Genomic DNA, 22,038 nt, shown 5'->3' on the forward strand with positions numbered 1-22,038 from the left:
TATCTTGCGTCCCTTCCTTTTTTCACCAGAAAAAAACTTAGAGGCACGCGGGGGTGCGGCCCAGGAAGCATGCGCTGCCCTGAGTCCACCCTCCGGCACCACACCTCAGTCCCCTTTTCCGCGTCGACGGGAACGGGCCACGTTCACCAGCGCTCCTGGGTTTTATTCCACACGCGGATACCTCTTCTCTTTGTCTTTTTTGTTTTATCTATCATTCAGGTACTCGGTCCTCAGGCGTCACGCTCCTCGCAGCGCATGTAGACTTATACAGGGTTCAGCAGGTGTCCATCCTGCAACGGGCTCTTCCCAACTTCAGACCCCCACACCCTCTGCCTACGTTGCCTTGGCCCAGACCACGGATGCCAATCATGTTTGGCGTGTGACTCGCTGTCCTTGAAGGCACTGAAGAACAGACTATCCAGGTGGAGGGAGCTCTTCCAGAGGTCGCCTCCAGAGGATCTCAAGAACTTCATGAAGCATCGAACCAGGCCCAAGGTAGGGCCGATATATTCCACAAAGTCCTTCCATTTGGCCTCAATTCAGCCCCCAGGGTCTTTACCAGACTCATGAAGTCTGTGGCGGGGCGGCCCTCCTCAGAGCTCAGGGCCTCCACATCTACCCATACCTTGACGACTGGCTCATCAGGACTACATCTCCGGAAGCTGTTCGCCACTCCTCCCATGCCCTTATGTTAATGTTAAAGGACATTTGTACCACGCACTATCCCCACCAGAGTGGTCCCCTGGTGCTCCTTATAAACACACTGCACGATCTGGGCTTCTCGCTCAACCTCAAGTAGTCGCAGCTGCAGCCTACGCAGACTCTGACATTCCTGGGACTAATCTGGGACACATTCTCCGAGAGGGTCTTCCTGTCGGAGGACAAAATCTCGGCCATCAAGAGGGCCAACGCCCACTTCGTCTGCAGAGGAGTGTTCTCTGCATGGTGGTACCACCATCTCCTGGGTCTACTGGCGGCGGACCTGTTAGCCGTGCCGCACACAAGACTAAGGATGAGAAGGATTCAGCTGCACTTCGCGGCTTCATGGAATCGGGAGCGGGGCTCGCAATCTGCGATCATCAACGTTCCTCCAGCTCTCCACCCGGACCTAACTTGGTGGTCCATGGACTGCAACCTACGGACGGGCAAAGCCTTTCAGCTGCCCTCTCCGCAGGCCACCATCACCACAGACTCCTCGCTCGAGGGCTGGGGAGCCACCCTGGACGATCTCTCGGTCCATGGCACCTGGACTCGACAGGAGCAGGAATACCACATCAATTGGTTGGAGCTGAACGCCATCTGGCTAGCGCTCAGAGCATTCTGATCTCTTCTCAAGGGCAAGGCTGTCCTCATCCAGACAGACAACTCGACCAGTATGTACTACATCAACAAGCAGGGAGGCACCAGATCCCCTCCTCTGTGCAGACTGGCAATCAGCATGTGGGAATGGGCCCTGGAAAATAACATTTACCTCTCAGCAGGCCACCTCCCGGGGGAGTCCAACCTGGAAGCGGACAGGCTCAGCAGGCTGCGAGCAGACAATTACGAGTGGCAGCTAAACAACCTTGTTGTTAAGAAGATCTTCAACAGTTGGGGTCTCCCCCAAGTGAATCTGTTTGCCCACTGGCACAACAAGAAGTGTCCCAGTTAGCATCCTGGCAAGGTCAGTGCCCCGGCTCTCTTAGCGACGCGTTTCACCTCGAGTGGACCGGCATGAAAGCCTACACCTTTCCGACCCGCTCCTCTGATCCACAGGGTAATTTGCAAGATCAAGGAGTCTCACCGACTCCTCATCATTCTGATAGCTCCATGGTGTCCGGCCAGGCCATGGTTTTCGGAGCTCCTCAGTCACTCGACGGTGCCCCCTATACACCTTCCGACGGGCCCAGCACATCTTCTGGCGGTTGTATACTAATTGACCTTTTCACAATTGACCTTAGGAGAATCGACCTAATTTAGAAGGTCAGTTAGGACATATATGCAGGGGAAACCCCACACAACACCCACCCAGTCCAAAACCCCCTGCAAACCCCACCCAATCCCCTTATATTATTAATAATCCAAAACCAACCCAATACATATATAAAATAACAAATAATATAAAGGTCAATTGTGCAGAAGATCAATTAGGACCATTATAATTAGGTCAATTGTGCAAAAGGTCAATTTGGGTAATACCCTTCTGGCGCAGCAGGGGGGCAGAATCATCAACCCTGCACCAGGGAAACTAGCCCTCACAGCGTGGTACCTGAGCAGGTAACGCTTCAGCGCCTTAGCCGCTCACAGGCCAATCTGGAGATCATACAGTGCGCCAGGAGCAAAACCACCAGGGCCCAGCACAAAAGCAAATGGACCAGATTATGCCACTGGGCAGACTCCAAGGGAATTGACCCCCTGGCCTGCAATTTAGAAGATGTGCTCACCTTTTCGGCGCACCTCGCCCATTCGGATGTAAAGTTGGGACACCTGCCGCACATACTTTGCAGCCATTGGGCCTTACAGGAACTCAGAGGAGTGCATTTTCTCCTCCTCCAACCCTATAGTCAAACATCTGACGGGTCTAACTAAGCTCTACCCGCCCCGCCAAGAGACCGCACCCTGTGTGGGACCTTAACATAGTCGTGGGCGCACTGGCGCACAAACCATTCGAGCCAATGGCGTCCGTAGACATCGGGCCGGTCACCATCAAGATGGCCTTATTAGTCAACCTTACCTCGGCTTGCAGAGTCAGCGAGATCCAGGCGCTGGTCGCCTTTGAACCATATACCACCTTTCACAAGGACATGGTAGTCATGCAGACGCACCTGGTATTTCTGCCCAAGGTTCCATCTGCATTTCACTTGAACGAGGAAATAGTCCTTCCTACGTTCTTTCCCGATCCCAAGGACGATGCACAGAGTGCTGCACTGGCTGGATGTCAGGCGTGCCCTAAAATTCTACTTAGACAGGACCAAGGGCTTCCGCAAGTCAGACGCCCTGTTTGTCACTTTTGGAGGTTCAAGGCCAGGCTATCGGGCCTCTAAGGGTTCCGTATCCCGCTGGATGGTCTCTGCCATCAAAGAAGCGTACGAGGGCCAGCACAAGCCTCTCCTGGCCCACGCAGTCAGGGCAACGGCCATCGCATTCCAGCACCATGTCCCTTGCCAATTCATAAGCAGGGCGGCCACTTGGGCCTCTCCCTCGGCTTTCTGCAAGCATTACCGTTTGGATGCCGGCTCTAGATCTGATGCGGCTTTCTGACAGGCGGTTCTCAGGAACCTATTTGCTCAAGGAGGGTCTCCTCTCCACCTTAGGGCGACAATCAGTTGTAATCGCCCATACAGTATGAAGGAAAGGGGACGGGATTTAAGAGTAAATATAAGTTACTCACCGTAGTGACTAACGTACTCTTAGTCCCCTTTCCTCCATGCGTCCCACCAACCTCCCCGTAATAATACTGGCGTCATTAGGCAATGTTAAATCTATTGTCGACGCGTCAATGGGGACTGAGATGTGGTGCCGGAGGGCGGAGTCAGGGCAGCGCATGCTCCCTGGGCCGCACCCCCACGCGCCTCTAAATTTAAAGGGGAAGAAGGATTTTTCTGCTGAAAAAGGTTCCGTCTCCCGTCCTTTGGAAGGGACGCCCATACAGTATGGAGGAAAGGGGGCTGTGGACTAAGCGTACGTTAGTCACTACGGTGAGTAACTTAGTTTTTCCCATTGGCAAAGCGGTTTACTTTTTTACTCCCTGAAAAATGATTTGATTCCAAGTAGGGAGTCAAATCTTATCAGAGCCCTGCGTGTAACCCTGAAATAGGAAGTGCAATGACGGGGCACAAATACAGCCCATATTTTTGACCCACCGCCTAGCCTAAATCCAACAAGAGCCCTGATGAGGCTTCTTATACAGCCGCTTTGAAGAAAAAAATCACCTTGATATGATATGGCATTTGTAACGCGCCTATACACAGGTGTTTCAAGGCGCGACGAGGCAGGGAGGGGAGGAAACAAGGGGAGACAGACAACGATCCTACTAGGCCAGGTGTCATTCAGATCGCGCAAGTGCAGGGGTGGGGGAGGGGGAAAAGTGCAAGGGGAAGGGGAGGGGGGGGAAGTGCAGTACAAGGTAAGTGGCGTAAAGTAATAAATAAATAGGGCCAGCTGGTGGCAAGTGCAGAACAAGTGCTGGAAAAGGGGGGGGGGCTGTAGGGATACAGAGACAGTCCCGCAGTGCAGAAGGGTTCCAGGGCATCAGTGCAAGTGGAGAGTGGCTGGGCCTAGGACCGAGGCCGTTAAGAGTGGTCCAGTTGCAGAATCAGTGCAGTTTCAGTGAAGAATATTAGCTGTTCAGCAGGGGAGAGGGAGAGAGAAAGCAGAGGCAAAGAGGAAGGTTTTGAGGTGCTTCCGGAACCGGAGATGGTTCTCCTCAAGTTTCAGGGAGGCAGGAAGGCTGTTCCAGAGGGAGGCCCCTGCCGCGGAGAGAGATCTACCCCCAGCTCGTTGCTTCGAGAAGCGGCTGACCCTGAGGGAGTTGGAGGCGGATGAGCGAAGGGCTCGGGAAGGAAGATATTTGGGAAGAGAGAGTTGAAGGTATTTAGGACCAAGGCCCCAGAAGGCCTTGTGGACAATGCAGAGGGTTTTGAACTTTATCCTCGCAGCCACTGGGAGCCAGTGTAGAGATTTCAGTCCTGGAGAGATACGGTCCCTGGGCTTGAGGCCAAGGACAAGTCTCGCAGTTCTGTTCTGTATGAGTTGCGGAGAGTGGAGGCAGGCAGATTAAGGTAGAGGCTGTTACAGTAATCCAGCTTCGAGAGAACCAGGGCTCGGGAGACAGTGAGCTTCTGGGGGAAGGAGAGGAAGGGAAGAATACCTCTGAGGAGGTGCAGCTGGTAGTGTGACTTCTTAGCGACGTCAGAAATATGAGGAGAGAATGAGAGTTCGGAGTCGAAGATGACCCCAAGGTTTTTTGCATTGCAGGTAGGAGCAGGGAGGGGGCCAAGGGAGGCAGGCCGGAGAGCTGCAGGGAAGGAGGGAGTGGGTGTACCGATGAGTAGAATCTCAGTCTTACTGGCATTAAGGCAGAGGTCATTGGCGGCACACCATTCCTGGATAGCAGACAGACAGTCAGAGATGAGGGAAGGAGAGGGGGAGGCTGAGGGTAGCCTGAAAATGAGCTGGGTATCGTCCGCATAGCACTGGAAATTAGGGCAGAGAGCGGCGATGCGGTGGGCAAGGAGTGCCAGATACTGGTTGAACAGCCAGGGAGAGAGATTAGATCCCTGGGGGACACCACAGGTGGAGAAAAAGATGTCGGAGAGGAAGGACCCCAGTTGGACCTGGGAGGGTCGATTTGAAAGGAAAGAGGTCAGCCACGCCAGAGCCTGACCAGTGATACCCAGGTTTTCACGGAGACGGTTGAGCAGGATGGCATGGTTGACAGTGTCAAAGGCAGAGGAGAGATCGAGCAGAATGAGAACACACGGAGTGTTGGAATCGAGGTTCAAGAGCAGGTCTTCACGGATGTTCAGGAGAGCAGTTTCCGTGCTTCTGGCAGCTCTGAAACCAGATTGATGGTCATGAAGACTACCAACAGATTCAGCATGGAGGTTAAGCTGGGAGATGGCCAGTTTCTCCAGGAGCTTGCCCAGGAAGGGAGTGATGGAGATAGGGCGATAGTTAGCCGGGCAGGAGGGGTCGGAAGAGGGTTTCTTGAGAAGAGGGTGCACAAGGGAGTGCTTGAGGGGGGAGGGGAAGACTCCAGACTCGAAGGAGTGCTTGCAAAAGTCAGCCAGGGCAGGAGCCAGGGAGTTGATGTGGTCCTTGATAATTTTGGAGGAACAGGGGTGAACCTGTTTAGACGAGACTTTCATAGATCGGACTTGTCTGGAAACCTCGTCAGCAGAGAAAAGTGGAAAGGCAGAGAAAGAGGGAGGAGGGGTGACTGCAGAAGGGCCAGAGGAAGAGCCGGGAAGGGAGGGAGGGAGGTGAAAGGAGGAGAGCGAGGACAGGATGTCCTGAGTTTTAGAGATGAAGTGAGAGGCCAATGCAGTGCAGAGGGCCTGGGAGGGGACAGGAGACGTAGAGACTGCAACAGGGTTGGCCAGCTCCTTGCAGATTTTAAAGAGTTCGGCGGAGTTGTTAGATGCCGCAGAGATGCGGGCTTGGATAAGGGCTCTCTTGGTGAGAACGGAGAGCCGATACTGCCTTTGGAGCAGGCGGCAGGCCAGTTTGTCAGAGGATGAACATGAAGCACGCCATTTCCTCTCTGCAACCCTGCACTTGCGTTTTAGGGTGGCGAGATCCGAGTCATACCAGGAGTTACATTTGGCTTTGGGCTTCAGGCGGATTCTCATGACGGGGGCAAGGATATCAAGAGTAACAGATATAGCAGAGTGGAGCATGGAGAGGGCTGTGTCAGGGTGGGAGTCAGCCGAAGGGGCGGGGGGGGGGGCGAGAAGGTAGCAGCGAAAGCCTCAACTGACACACGCTTCATGGGTCGGATGACCGAGAAGGTGGGTGGCAGTGAAGAGGGTGGCTTTATTTGTCTTTTAAGTTAATAGCATTATGGAGTGGCATCTTCCTTAAACTAGATGCTTGGCGATGCTAGAGGCACTAAGCACAGAACATATGAATATATTGAAAAGCGATCAGCTATGCATAGAAAGAAACGGAAGGTTTCCTATACTTTAGTGCAAACTAACCACATTTCTTTCACTGTATTGCCGAAGCGTCTGAATAAATTTGTCGAGGTTGATGATTTGTTCTTCACCTGTTCTCTTGTGACCTTCCACCTCGTACCGTCCCTGACTCCTGTGCTAGCCTACAATACTAGTGTGGTGTTAGGTAAGATTTTCATATTTATGATAACTCTTCCTGACCTGTGTCAACCCCAGAACTTTTTGCTTGGACTTGGTAATTATTTTACCTTGTGCCTAGGTGAGTGGAAATCCTTTTCCCCTCTCACCTAGCCTTTTACTCTTTATTTTATGGGTGACCTGTTTATGTCGCGCCACAGTGTATGGTTGAAGTTATAGTTTCCAACAACTTTTGGGCTTGCGCTGGGTTGCCCCTTTGGGCTCCTCTGTTAATTTCTCTTTCATGTATTTCGGTGAATTAATGTTCCCGAGTAGTAAAGAGGGCTTTTCATCCGCTTTCCATTTTGTATAAGTGATCTAGCACAATCCACCTTATGTGGAGTGCTGGCGGGATACAATGTATCCCCTTTTTTACTTACCTGGTAACATTTTTGTTAAAAATGTGAGTTGATATTATGTTGCATTTAAAATGCGCCTGTACACAAGTGTTTCTAGGCACCACAAGACAAGGGAGAGAAGACAGTGGGAAGACGAGACAAACGATCTCACTAGACCTTGTGACATTCAGATCGTGCAAATGCCACAACGAGGGGTGCAGGGGAAGGGAGTGGGGGTTGCAAGGGAGAGGGTTGGGGGGAAAGTGCGGTCGGGGCCAGTGAGGCTCTGGGTCAGTGCGACCAGAGCAGCACTGCTCTGGGTAAGGGCAAGTCGGCAGGGGGGCTGCAGAGGTTAGAGTACAGCCCCTAATTGCTCACTAGTCCTGGCTGCAGTGCAAGAAGGACTAGTCGTAGAAGAGCCTGTTACCCAATGAGCCACTGAGGGTACCAAGCAACCAGTCATTGCATCAGACAGGAATTTGTAGCAGGGGAGCGAGAGAGAGAGAAGGCAGAGGAGAAAAGAAGGGTCTTGAGCTGTTTTCGGAACTTCAGGTGGTACGGCTCAAGTCTGAGAGGGGCACGGAGGCCATTCCAGAGAGAGGCACCTGCAGAGGAGAGACATCTACCCCCCCCCCCCCCCCCTCTGTCTGGAGAAGCATATGAAACTTAGAGAGTTGGAGGTAGCTGAGCGAAGGGCTCAAGAAGAAAGGTACTTGGGCAGAAGAGTTGGATGTAGTGCGGGCCCCATCTCCAGAAAGCCTTATGCTTGCTCCTTGCATCCACCGGGAGCCAGTGCAGAGATTTCAGGGCTGGAGAGATATGGTCCCTGGGCTTGAGGCCAAGGATAAGTCTTGCAGTCCTGTTCTGGATTAGACAACAAAAGACAGGTCTGACCAATCTTTTTTGTACCTTTCATTTATATTTAAAAAATGAAATATTGGAGATACTCTGACTTGTATCAATGATTACAAGCAAACAAGAACTTTGTTCCTTATTGCAGTTTGAGGTCTTACCCTGCCATTCTAGGTGCGAATGACCTCAGTGGAAATTTTGTCTTGGGCAGGAATCCTTTCTATTCTCCACCCAGGCTCCAGAGTGTCTGAGAAGGCAGGAGTCCAAAACTCTGTAGCCCTTTGTCTTCCACCTTGCCTGAAAGGAACCAACTCCCAGTGGGGGCGGAGGGCTGCCTGTCATGATTGGACAGCAATACTGCGACTTTCTGTAAAATGCAAGGAGAGAATGCAGAAGTTGTGCAGTAGTTCCTTATAAATACTCCGAACCTGGAAGCTGCTGACAAGTTGACCACTGGAGCTGAAACCGAAGAGGAAGGTAAGTAGTAGACAGCTGTAGCGATTTCCAGCAACTGGAGAGCCTGCTGTGTAACCAGAGCCTGCTGTTACCCTTCCTTCCAATCCACCGGGGGGAGGAGGGGTCACGAACGCGACGGCTCCTACCCAGAGGCTGATGAGATCCACTAGTCTCTAGAAGACCTGCATTTTGAGTCATCCCACAACGTGCTGCGACCTTGCTGGGCTGCAATACCTCAATACCTTGGGACCTCAAGCCATTGTGCTGTGCATGTTCTTCCCAAGTCAGAATCCCTCCGGAACTTTGGTGGCCCGTTCCTGCCTCTTCCTGCCTCTTCAGAGACACGATTTGAATCCCTGAAGTCCCCGCAACAGAGTGCAGGACCGAGAGAGGGATGACAATCCGACCAGCAAAATTTGTTACTCATCTGGCTGCTGAAAAGGGCTCCAAAACCACAGAGCTGCATCCAGATGCAAAGAAACCCTTGTCTGGAGTCTTCCCCTTTGATCCCTGCTGCAATATCACTTCCATTGTCCTGTCTTCAGTCTTTATGACAAGGAATTGATCGCCCAGGTTTTTGGCTGCAGATCCCGAAGACATCCTGCTGCAAACCTTTCTTCTGCACTGAGATACTGTGTTGGCTGGGGTATTACCTGCCTTAAGCCTTGTGTGATTTCTGTGTAGCTTTTGGGGTGTTTGCATGTGATTGGGAGGCCTCTCATCCAGTTCACCCAAACCCACTGCTGGAATTCTGCTAGGGTGTCTTCTCTGAAGTCTCTGGACTCCTACTAACTCTAAAGTGAACTACCTATTTTTCTTTATGGGACTTCCTCAGGAACTCTGACTTTTCCTGCAACTGAACTCTATCTCACCCTGGCTACAGCTGGCACCTAGACCACTAGGGTCCCTCTACTGCCTCTGAGAGAACTGATGCAATAGAGTAGGGAAGACCTGGACAAGAAAAGGATTCTGCCTTGAAAAGTATAATAAGTGTTTAAAGGTTACTGTGTTGTGAAAAAGTTGGTTTGGTAACTGGCCCTCTGAGAAATGTGCAGTTACAAAAGTGTTTACTATCCTTTTGAATGTCTATTGCCATTCTGAAAAGTATATACAATGTTATTTTACTCACCTGTGAATTGGTTACCCCACTTGCCAAACGTAATGCTGTTGGCTTCACTTTACTGTTTCTATTAGAAAATGAATGTATAAGTTCCCCAACTGGATCTTGCTTCCCCTATCTTGCCTTAATAGCCTGATTAGAATAAGCCTGCCTTGTGTTTTACTTAGCTTGAATAGCAGTGTGCAATTCTTAGTGTATTATGGGTTTTTACTAACCTTGGTCTGCCTTGTGCCATCCTAAAATGTGTTGGGGTGCTATTGCTTACCTCAATCCATGTTCACTGATCTATAACGCAAATGTAATAGGTGAGTAAAACCTAATGGTGAAATAAACTACCATAACGGAAGGTTATCCTAAAAGTAGTTATAGGTGCATACTGTTCTGCGAATTTGTGTTCCACTGTTCAGAAACGTATACTTGTAACACTGGGTTATGCCTCCCCTGAATCTGCTTAGGGCATTTCCAAAATAGTCACAGGGTCCACTACTGTCTTAAATGTGATAAGGTTTTACTGTCTCTGATTTGCTTGGTGCATTCTAAAATAATTGGTGTGTTGATATTTGTCACTGAGTAGCTTAAGGCCCCTCCAGAAAGTATAGGAGTTGATTTACTAACTCTGTTCTAAAAAAGTAAGGTTACAAGGAATACTGAGTTGGTTTGTTATGCAATTTCATAACCGAGTGTCACTGCATGACTGACAGTCTACTACCCTTGAAATACTAACTGTATTCAAAAAGTATATATATCCTGGTTTTACTCCCCATGAATAGCTGACTGCATTCTGAATGTGTAATAGGTTTTACTTACCTTGACTACTTATTCTATTCTTAATAAGGTTATACTTTGGGTTGAGTTGGTTTTTATATATAATTGTGTTTATATATAATGTGATAGTCCATTGTCCTAATGTTATGTACGACTAGTGCCAGGCACATTCTATACCCATAATCCCTTGCACGCCAAGTAAATGATATTGCAATGTTGCTCTTCACTTAGAGGGAAATCCTAGCAATACTAAAGTAGGTGAATCGGAGTATGACATTTGTCTGCTCAAAATTAATATTTGAGGTTTTGTAATGCTGTAATTTAGAAGTGTACCCCATCAAAGTGCATGTATATATGTGCAATGGATAAGGCAGCATGGAATGTTCAACATTCATGTAGCTTGCATACTTAGTCACATAGAGAAAATAATGACAGTAATTTCTACTTTTGGTAAAGTCATGGACAAATAGTTGGTGAACTGATGAACTTGTCTTTCAAACACCACTGCAAGTTCTGTTTGTATAGGTCGGATTACACCACATTGGGCCCATGAGGATCACATGCCAAAAGGTTGCAAAGCATCCACCTAACCTTCTCGACATGCATCTTCAAAACAGTATTGGCTTCACTCTGATGTGAGAAAGTTTTGTTTGACAAACTGGTTTTTTACCATACCTTTGTATAATGGATGATTCTTAGGTTTCATATCCAAGGGTCCCTTCTTCTACATTGGTTAGAATTGGAGTGGAAATAGTATTGATTTGAAGAAACGGTTACTAATCTCTATCTGAAAAGGTGTATCCTCCAGGAATTCTTTATAGCTTGTCTGTTTGGTCTCCCCTCAGTTACTTTTGGATGTTCATGGACCCTCTATAGTGAAGCGTGTGTGAGAATATAGCACTGGTGGGTCAGCTACACTTGCATTCCAGGAAAGCAAGCTCAGAAATATATGGTGCACCACATTACCAAGAAAGTGTGAAAAAGGGATTGAGGGTCAAAGGCTGGCAACCAGAATATTTCAAAGATAGATATTCTTCAGAGGAAGCAAAATATGAATTGGAATTATGAAGAAAGGAGGTTGTGGGAGTAGGGCCCATAACAGGAGTGCGCACCACTTGAAATATTCAAAAGAAAGCAAAGTAATATTTGAGCTGCTGTCGTGTAGGTGGTGAGGTGATCTACCACTATCACCTTAGAGTAAGTTAAATTATTGGGAATTACCATCTACACAGGCTGCGCTTGATAGCTATACAAAACCCCTGAATATGGTAATTTTGCACAAAAAAGATGGGGAAGTGGTCACAAATATGTTCAACTGGTTTTTTATTATTCAGAGTAAAACTTGTATATTCACAGAAAAGGTGACACACATCCAATGTGTAATTGCGAAAAAATGCTTTGTGCAAACATAGTGCCCTTAATACTAAAGAAATGCCCTTTGTGCAAACAAAGTGCCCTTAATACTAAAGAAATGCCCTTTGTGCAAACAAAGTGCCCTTAATACTGAAGAAATGCCAACATGTGTTTCAACCAAAAAGGCCGTCCTCAGGGCATACAAATACATATACAGTTTGATAATTAGTCCAAAGACAACTAAAGTAGGGGGTAGTGGGTCAAAGCAAAAAAGAGAAAGAAGAAACAGGAGAGGAGAAAAAAATAAAAACATAACGTTAGGATAACGCGTGCGGTTGAATCCTCTTTTAATTAGGATAATAATCAAATCAAGTCATACCTTGTTGTGATTGTACTGGATTAATTCTTGGTTATGCTTGTGTTAGTTGAGGAACGAGTAATTCGCAAAAGTTTCGCTGTAAACGAGCTTGCAGTCAAGCCGTCATTGTTGCTCGACTGGTGTGCTGCTGATGCAGCAGAAATGAAGTATAGCGCACATATTTAGTGTGCTTTCCCTTTAATAACAGCCGTAATCTATAAGATAATCATAACAGCGTGTGTACGTGATTTGCAAATATAGACACGTTGACTCAGCTATCGCACAAAAGAAAAGTGAGGGGCAGCCCTGGATTACCGGCATAAGCTCCTGATGTTCGTGTGCACAATGGCGGGTTGTTTTTTCAATGCTGAAGGCATCGGCAATGACTTGGGGTTACTATAGTAACCTCCACAGAATAGGTCAGGTGACATTGTCACGTGACCCAATTGCTTGGGAACAGATTCCAACCCGGAAATAGTGAAAATGCTCATTTGTTGTGCATTTACTTTGCAGAGATGCACTAATTTAATGGAACCACATTCGCCAATAGTGATGTGGATGCTTGATAAGATCTGATGTTTAATTTTCAACATGACATGAGAAATGAAAACGAACATTGTCCGCACAGTATACGTGCAAGGAAAGCGATAAGGAGGTTTGATATATGCATGTATTTGGAACCTGGGCGGTTCACTGTGAGGATATATATTAACAAATTTGCATACCGCAATTAGCTGGTGTGATACCAGAATGATCATGATTTGTAGGCCAATAATAGTTAGAAGTGTCGACAGGCATTTAATTACCAGTTATGAAATGACGATAGATGGATTCTGAAGTTGGTTCATTAGACTATGTATAGACGCCTCGGGCATAGCCGGTAAGCCCTCTAAAAGATCATAGGCTAGATAGAATATGTTTAACATTAACTTAAAATTCTCGAAATAACCTCTGGATTCCCATGGTAACAAGACCCATTCCGGCTGGGCGTGTCTTGCACATCCACTGTAACTGAATAGTTGGATCATGAGCAAGTTCAAAGGTCATATTCATGTTGCTGAATCTAAGTATGAAAATATCATGTGCGATAGAGTTAATGGAACTGAAAAATGAGCCTGTTGGAAGTATTGAGTAAAGGTAAGAACATTCAATATTATACAATCTGAAAAAACACCATCATTGGTACGAAATGGCAAAAATACCCTTGCAATTGGTAAATGATACTTGTCGTACAACTGATAGCAACATCATATACTGATCAAACAGTTTCGGTCTCTAAATCTAAAAAAGTAGTCATATTGCTAAGTACACCAAATGCGGCGGATTGGTGAAATCCATAAGTGCTATCAATATTAGCTAAACTTGTGACGGATAGGTTCAAAATTGTCATTTAAGATACGTTCTGAAAACTCCTGATATTAGTAAATTAAGCATATATCATCCTTGCTGTCTGTTACCTTAAGGAACCCCAGGTATTGGAACAGTATGCAAGCAATTGAATTGTCACAATTTAAAGAAACACATTGAGTTCATGGTCTTGGTTCAAGCCAAGTGACAGGCAGCGTAGTTTGCAAATCATTCTTGCGTCCTGCTGTCGTAGGGTCAATTCTCTGTTGCCACCTCTCTGATGTTGTTTGATGTGTTTGAGTCCAATAAATGTAATATCCTTGGTGTTGTCCAGTTGATGATGCTTCTGCCAGTGGAAAGCCAATGGGAGTCTGATATCCTGACTGCTGAGGTTGTTAAGATGTTCTCGAATCCTAAAGCAAACTTCTCTAATCGTGCTGCCAATATAGATTTTCTGACATACACATTGAATACCATAAATGACATATTTTGTACGGCAATTGATGAAGTCAACTATTTTGGTTTGAAGTCCATTATGACAGCTGAAGATTTTTGTGGGTGCTAAGGCATGATGGCAAAATTTACATGACCCACACTGCTGGTTTTGAGCTTGCAGTGAGCCAATTTTCCTGTCCAATTGGGTCAGGTTTAAGGAAAGAGGGACTGAGAATATTCCTCAAAGTAGTTGCCTTTGTGAAGATAATGTTTGGTCGATCAGTAATGTATGATGTCAAATCAGGATCTAAATGTAAGATATTCCAATGTTTTTGCAATATATACTGTATAAATTTGTGATCACTGGAAAATTTGGTAATAAAGTTAACGTGCTTCGGATATTGTTCACTGGGCAATTTTGTCTTCTTTGTTAGTAACTGCGATCTCGGTATTTTTTGAAATTAGCTGTAGTGAAGATAAGTAACTTTATATGTTCTGCTGTCACTCTCAAATTACTTTTCACATTGCCTCTAATCTGCACTTGTTCTATCCTTAAGATGCACCACTTGTATGTGGTGTTTGGCCCACACATATTAAATAACCACAGATTTTTAGTCTTTTAATCTGACTCAGGAGGCCCTTCACTGGATGAGACTATATGCAGCCTTGTTTATAGATTTAACGTGTTTCCAGTAGAAAGCTGTGAGATGGATAGTAATCAAGCCAGGTGAACAATGGCTGCACACCATGTTCCCCATTGCAAGAGGGGTCCTGGCTGTGGGGAGGCTCAGGACAAGTTGTTCAGGTATACTGCAATTGAGATGACAATGATTACGGACTCTGAACATCCTCCATCGCATTTAATAAACAAGATTGTTAGTGGGAGTAATGGATAACAGAAAATGTTGACATTCATGGTGTGATATTACGACAGAGTAGACCCTTGGTGGACAAACGTGGTACGGGTCTGCAATAGTACCAAAACAACAAATCTGACCATGTTGCAAAACAACTCAATATGTTGCATCTATTCTAGTTATTTAATAGATATGATAATGTGCTGGAGAAGTCACAAAGAGTATCCCATAACTTTTTAAATATGTATTGTGTTGGCATAAGTATCCAACAATAAATGCATATGTTGCAAAAATGGTATGGTCTACACATCGTCAGTATATATATATATATATATTTTGTTAAAGAAGCTTCAACTGTTTTTTAAATCAGCTGGCTTTAGTGACTGCCTGTGAATTCACATGCTCTCAATGCCAGAGCATGAACTAGATACACAGTTTAGATGCAATTTAGAATGTCTTCCAACAGAAAAACCTTGCGTTGCAAATGTAAAGGTATTATTGCATTGGTGCTTTGGTAATTTATCTAGCCCTCTGTCTTGTAGAAATCGTTTTGTGTCTTGGGTATTGGTTACAGAACATTCCTGGACACAATTCTCACATTAGTTTAGTAATCCTATTTGTAACAAACATTTACTGTCTAAAATTGGACATGTTTAAATGAGCATCTCACTCCTACTTGTTTAACAGATAATGTACGTTGTAGGTAAGAATTGTGGCCTCTTCTCCACCCCCCCCCCACATCCTCCACACAATCCAAGCAATTGTCGCAAAGCATTTTCCCATGATTCACAAAATAAACAATCATAGATTTCTTGGAAAGCAATGAAAGTTAGGCAGTTTCTGAAGAGTAAGGCAGGATCTCCAAATCCATCCTCACTTATGTTCATTTTGCTCTTTAGCATATTTTGTGACGGTTCACTCATGTCCATTGAGTGGCACTAGGGTCGAACTTTGGTTGCACTGTTTCTCGTGACTTGTTTCACCCTTCTCCGTGTCTGGGTTCTTTTAAAGAACATGAGGAAAACATTGTTCATATTTACATGCATCTTCACTTAAAGAATACACTGAAGGGAAGGCAGTATTGTGTTGCCTCAGCAGCCAAGTTGGAAGACAGCAATAGGAGTCCCGAATAACCGCAGAGGAGAAAAGACCCCTGATAAGATTAGTTAAGCGTGAGAGAACCCCTTTAAATCCTGAGCTGAGACCAAACACAGAAGATCGGCAGAGAATGGTTCAAGAACCACTAGAACCACTTAAACCTGAGACTATGTATCCAGGGTAATGGAAACCCCAAGGGGCACAGAGATGAAGCATGCAGAAAACCCTTAAGCCTGACTAGGAACTCCCCTTCAGGAAAAGGAAGTGACGGAGGCAGGTACTCGTTTAAACACTGATTCTTGTTGGCCTTAATCACAAGGAGAAGCAAGAACTCATTTTTGTTACCCTGATTTTAATTAGTGCCCCATTTTATTGTTTTAGTCCCCCTTTGTTATATTCTCAGAATAAAGTAAATTAGGCTGTCTTGGCTTGGTTGACTCTTGTGACCCTTTTGATAATTCTTATGATACTCTCGGAACATACCTGAAAGAAACTGTTGATAAACAGAAAATTTGAACAGGTCTTTGTTGCAGAAGAAATTGGTACACTAATGCACTTTGTAAGAAACATCAGTTGTAAGATTTGACAGCAGACATTTTTTAAGCATTGGAAGTAACTTAATATATGTGCACCAATGTCCCTTTGTGGCCTTCCAAGAGAATTAGAACAATCTATCAGCTGTGTAACATTTATCTTCAAACCACTGTTCTCAATCATGGCACAATAACAGCCATTACTTTTATTGTTTTTTAATACTGCACAATCACACCACCATAGTAGTCTCGGAGTGTAAACCGTGTCTGAATTTTGGATCGTTCAGTCCCTTGCAGGGAATGCAGGCCTGTAGTCTGCTAGAAGGAATTGACCGATTGTGAGTGTGCATGTATATTTTGAGGTCGGGAGGTGTGAATGGCTCGAGATGTGCTCGGGCAACCCTAAACATGTTGTGGGAAAGTTTGAGAAGGTTATGATAGATGGGCTGTCCAAAGGCCTGAGATGATGTCCGGAATGTATGTGTTGATTATGTGAAAAAAATTGAAATGGTTAAGATATGCTGAAGAAAGCTGGGGTAAGGACGTGGGAGGGTGTCGGCAGATATGGAAATAGTCCAAGGGTTGGGTCCATATTGTAAGGGATAGGAAGGTAGATTTTGTATTTTTGTATTTGTTTTATTTATACAGCGCAGCCAGGCCCAAGGGCATACGGGCACGTAGGTTTAGATCTGGTTACAGAAAACTGGGTTACAGTTACATTAGTATGCAGGAGGCAAAGGTTTCAAGGTTACGGTTACAGATAAATACAGACATTGGTGTTACAGGTACATACATACAAGTTGTCATTTTCATGTGGGAGGCAATGGAGGGTGCAAATAATATAGCATATAATATAATATATTATTTACATATATACATTAGGCAGGCAACAAGATTAGGATCTAGGAAGTTAGGCTGTCATTGTGTCAAGGTCATAAAGCCAGCGCTTAGTGTTACGTTTGAATAGGTTGAATGAGGGTTCTGACCTGGGGAGAGCGGGGAGTGTGTTCCATAGCTTTGAGGCTTGTACAGGGAAGCTAGCTCCTCCCGAGTTATGGAGTTTAAATCTCGGTATGGACATGGTGTTAGCTTGAGCTGCTCTAAGAGTTCTTAATGATGTGTGTGGAGTAAGTTGGTTGGTGAGGTAGGATGGTGCAAGGTTGGCCCGGGCTTTGTGTGTAAGGGCAAGAGTTTTGAGGGATATTCTGTGCTCTACTGGGAGCCAATGGAGATTGCGTCTGGTCTCAGAGATGTGCGACTTCTTAGGGATGTTGAGGGCTGCCCTGATGGCATTATTTTGAATTATTTGTAGTTTGTTAATATTTTTGTGGCTAGTGCCTAAATAGAGGGCATTACAATAGTCTACTTTGGACAAAACTAACGTTCTAGCAAGTGTAATGCAGTTAGGTGTGGAGATGAACGGCCTACGTGCAGTGATAAGTTTACAGGTGTAGGCGGCTGATGATGCTACTGCATTAGTTTGTTTGGAGAAGGATAAGGTAGCATCCAGGTAGATACCAAGGGTTTTAGTGTTGTTTGAGACGGGAAAAGTGTTAGCATCTATAGTGAAAGAGTGAAAGATTTAAAAGCAGTGTTTAGTTTTTTTAGTTTGGCGTGAGTACCAAGGATAAGCAGCTCCGTTTTTTCGTCATTGAGACCAAGTCCTTGATGATCCATCCATGCTTGTATTACTGCATATATTTCATTAAGGGTTATGCTGTCTGTTGCATAGTCACCAGATATGGGAATGAGTATCTGGGTGTCGTCCTCATAATTAGTATACGTGACACCCAGATAGTCAAGGATATCGAAGAGGGGCTTCGTAAATACATTATAGAGCGTTTGAGACACACAGGAGCCTTGCGGGACCCCACAAGGTACCGGTGAAGGATCAGCAGAATCAGTGGGAGAGAAGGCCCTCCTAGTTCTGTTTGCCAAGAAGGAGCTGATCAAGCAGTGGCTGCGTCAGAGAAGTGTGCTGCAGATTTCAGATGGTGGAAGAGCGTTTGGTGGTTGACCAAATCAAAAGCTGCTGACAGATTAAGCAGTAAGAGAAGTGCAAGTTTACCATTGTCTTTTAAGATTTGGATCTGAGTAGTGAGGTCTATTAAGGCAGTTTCCGTGCCATGTCTGGGTCGGAAGCCGGATTGCCTTAGTCCCAAAAGATTGTTCGATTCTAGATAAGCCTGTATTTGCAGGTAGGCTGCTCTATCTAGTATTTTTAATAAAAACGGTACAGTTGTTATCGGTCTATAGTTAGACGGGTTGGCAGGGTCAAGAGTTGTTTTTTTAAGTAGTGGAATGACCCAGGCGTCTTTTAAATTATCAGGCACTACTCCGGTTTTAAAGGAGGCATTGATAAGGTTAGTAATGAATGGTGCCAGGTCATGTGCTGCTGCTTTGATGATCGGGGCAGGGCAGGCATCGCCTTGGCAGTTTGACGGTTTAAGTTTCCTAATGATGTTTTCTACTTCCCAAACTGAAAGGGGTGAGAAGCTGAATGGTTTACAAGTTGACTCAAAGGTGGGTGAAGTTGTTTGTAATCAGGGTCAGAGAGTAACAAGCATTTTTTTGCATTGATTTTCGATTGTAATCGAGCTATTTTATCTAATAGTGCCTTCAGGATGTTGCTGCACCATAGTGCATCTGTGACACATTTGTCAATAGGGGCAATAGGGGATTTTAATTCTTTTAGGATCTTGAACAGTTCTTTTGTGTTGTATTCTGCTTGCGTAATCCTTTTGTTGTAGGTGTCTTTTTTAGCAAGTAAAATGGCTTCTTTGTAGCTAGAGGATGCTAGGGTTAGCTCATTCTTGTTGGTAGCTGAAGGGCATTTTTTCCAGTGTGCTTCTGCAGTTCTTTTAGTTTTGTGTAATTCTCTTAGATGCGGTGTGAACCATGTATTTAAGTGGTGTTGTGGTTTAGATTTCCGCAATTTTAGTGGTGCGATGATATTCAGCGCTTTAAGAATTGCCTGATTATAAATGTCCACTAAGTCTGTAGGATCAGAGGTGGCAGTGTTGTTGAGAAGGGGGAGTAATAGTGGAAGGAGTTTATCAGGTGTGATGTCTGTCTTGTTTCTCGTGCGGGTGGCAGGAGCGATGAAGGGAGCCGGGTGAGGTGTATTGGCTTTGATGGAAAAGGTTATTTTATCATGATCCGACCAGATACAAGGATCATTAAATAGGAGATCAATAGAGCAGTTAATATTAGTGAGACAGTCCAATGTTCTTCCTTTGATATGTGTAGGCTCGTGAATAATGTGGATGTGACCTAAGTCAGATAGGGTGTTGGCTAGATCACGGGCGTTGGTATTCTTAGGGTCGTTAAAACCAAGATTAAAGTCCCCGAGTAGGATAGTTTGTGAGTTAGGTTTAGTGTCCGTGGATATAAGGGATATAATATCCTCTAAGAATGTGGAAATAGGTCCTGGTGGTCGATAGATAAGGTGCACTGTTGCTGTATGGTTAGGTGATAATGGAAGTTTGATGGACAAGGATTCAGCAGAGGGGATTTGGGCGTCCTGAATGACTCTAATGTCAAAGGTGTTTCTGAAGATGAGGGCGAGTCCGCCTCCCTTCGCCTGATTGGTGTTTCTATCACGTCTGATGAAAGCATAGTCATTTGGTATAGCAAGGGCCAGAGATGGACCAGAGGCTGCATTTAGCCAGGTTTCCGTGACCGCGAGGAGATCGAGCTTTTCGTGAGTTATGAAATCAGTGATGTCCAGAGCATGTGCGGATAGGGACCTAGCATTCACCAAGGCTGCTTTGATGAATTTGTCTTTTGCAGGTTTTTTTTGTGGAGGTAGGGGTAGGTTATGCAAGGAGATCGGGTTTAGGTTGCTATTTGAATCAGTGGCCAGATTAGCTGGGTTGTTATCTCTACGTGAGTGTTTGTTGCTCTTGTGGGCATGTGGTTGGGGGTTTTTAGTACCCAATCGGACTCCTAATCTCAAATTTCTAGTTAAAATGCTAGGGTGGTGAGAGCAAGGTGAGGTAGGAGCGAGATTGTTTGTGATGTTTTTGCAAGATAAGGATGAGCTATTATATAGCTTCGAGTATGGGCGCTGTTTTAGTGGGGTAGTTCTGGAATTAAGTCTAAGGTTTCTATAAGTAATAGTACAAGGTTGATTAGGAGATGGTCTGGTAGCAAAGTGGCGTATCCAGAGTGCCGGATCATCCAGGTATGGGTTTGCAGAGGCCATAGTACTAACCCACAGGGTGTGGGTAGTAGCTACCTTAAGTGTGCTGGTATATGTGTATTGATTAGTATGTAGGAGGGGCTGACAAGTCCAATGTCTAGTGTAAGTGTACAATAGGTGGAGGAGAGTAGTTAGGCACCAATACATAGTTGAGGTAAGCGATGCCGGTGGGCAGTGATTAGGAACTCAGTGTCTGTGGTACTATTGGAGCTTGAAGATGAAATGCAGTGTCTAGAGCTATGTTCACTGAAGTTCGTCTCGGTTGCCGCAGTGAATAAAGCCACAGCTTTAGTGCCCCAGTTAATCAATTTGGCTAGGTTGTAATAAGGTGATACCAGGTAGTTCAGAATAGAAGCAATTAGCCAGGAGATACATAAAGGCAGCATCTAGTTGTAAAATAAGGCAGTTAGCAAATGCCAATGGTAGCACATAGGTTCTAGGTATGGGCCGATTCGACTAAATGCTATGGCTAAATGAAATGTCTAACATCAAGTGGTAACAATTGGCTAAAACACAAGGCGGTACATGGGTTCAATGTAGCATCATGTGGTACAGGTCAAGGCGAATTGGCATATCTGGCCCTCACACTTAAACATAAAATATGCAAGCAAATATGTATGGCACTTCACAACATAAACAGTGGTATTTCCAATGTATTTACAGTCTTTTCTGGTAACCTGGATGAACTCCCCTTCCCCAAGTTTCAAGGTAGATTCAACTCCAATGTTAAACAATAGCTGGCCATAAAAATGTGCATTCGCCACTGGCCAGTAATAACCAACCTCTAGTGAGCAAGAAACTGTGCTCCCAGTCCGCACTGAGAACCTACTGGCGAGATACTGTCCATGCCCTGGCTAGGGACTTGCAACTTTAACCCCTGATAATGGTGACCGTTAATATACTTCTCACCATTAAGTACATTAAGTAATCTGTTTCTTTGCTCCCCAATGGCAACCCCTCCAAAGAACTCTACCAAGCCCTCCAAAATAATGAATGCCTGAAAAACATGTGATGGAACAGTTTTCATTATAGGAAAGCAGCAGGATGTTATTTGAGAACCTCGATGGGTGCACTCAGGATTGTGGCCTTTGTGGACAAGGGCTATTCGTACTTGCAGAAATATCCCAAAAGGAGAGTTTACTCTCCTACGCATTGTCTCAACTCACTCCTCAAAAAACAGAGGTAGGACAGCAGATAATAAATTCTTTAACAACCTTTATTAGAAAACAGAAGTCTGTAACAATAAAAAAAAGGTGAAACGGAATAGGGGACAATTCTTATTTTATTTGTGCTCTGATTCCTTCTGCTACCTTACATTCTGGGTGCTGCTGTCCCCACATTGTTGGCACACTCTCTGTTCCTCCTGCTCTTGCTGTTGGTCATTTAAACTCTTGGTCCAAATACAGATGGCCCCTCTGTGAGAAACTGGCTGCTCACTCTGAATAATACTGCCCTTCACTCTCTAAGGGTGGCATTCACCAACTACCAA

At 45.4% G+C, this 22,038-nt stretch overlaps 1 protein-coding gene across 11 annotated transcripts in view; it reads left to right on the plus strand.

Moving 5' to 3' along the window:
• Positions 1–22,038, plus strand: part of TNRC6C (trinucleotide repeat containing adaptor 6C) — a 1,467,646-nt gene that overhangs the window by 699,743 nt on the left and 745,865 nt on the right. The window lies entirely within an intron of this gene.

Source organism: Ambystoma mexicanum, chromosome 3q, assembly GCF_040938575.1.
Source record: "Ambystoma mexicanum isolate Mex_15411 chromosome 3q, UKY_AmexF1_1, whole genome shotgun sequence".
Taxonomy (NCBI): Eukaryota; Metazoa; Chordata; class Amphibia; order Caudata; family Ambystomatidae; genus Ambystoma; species Ambystoma mexicanum.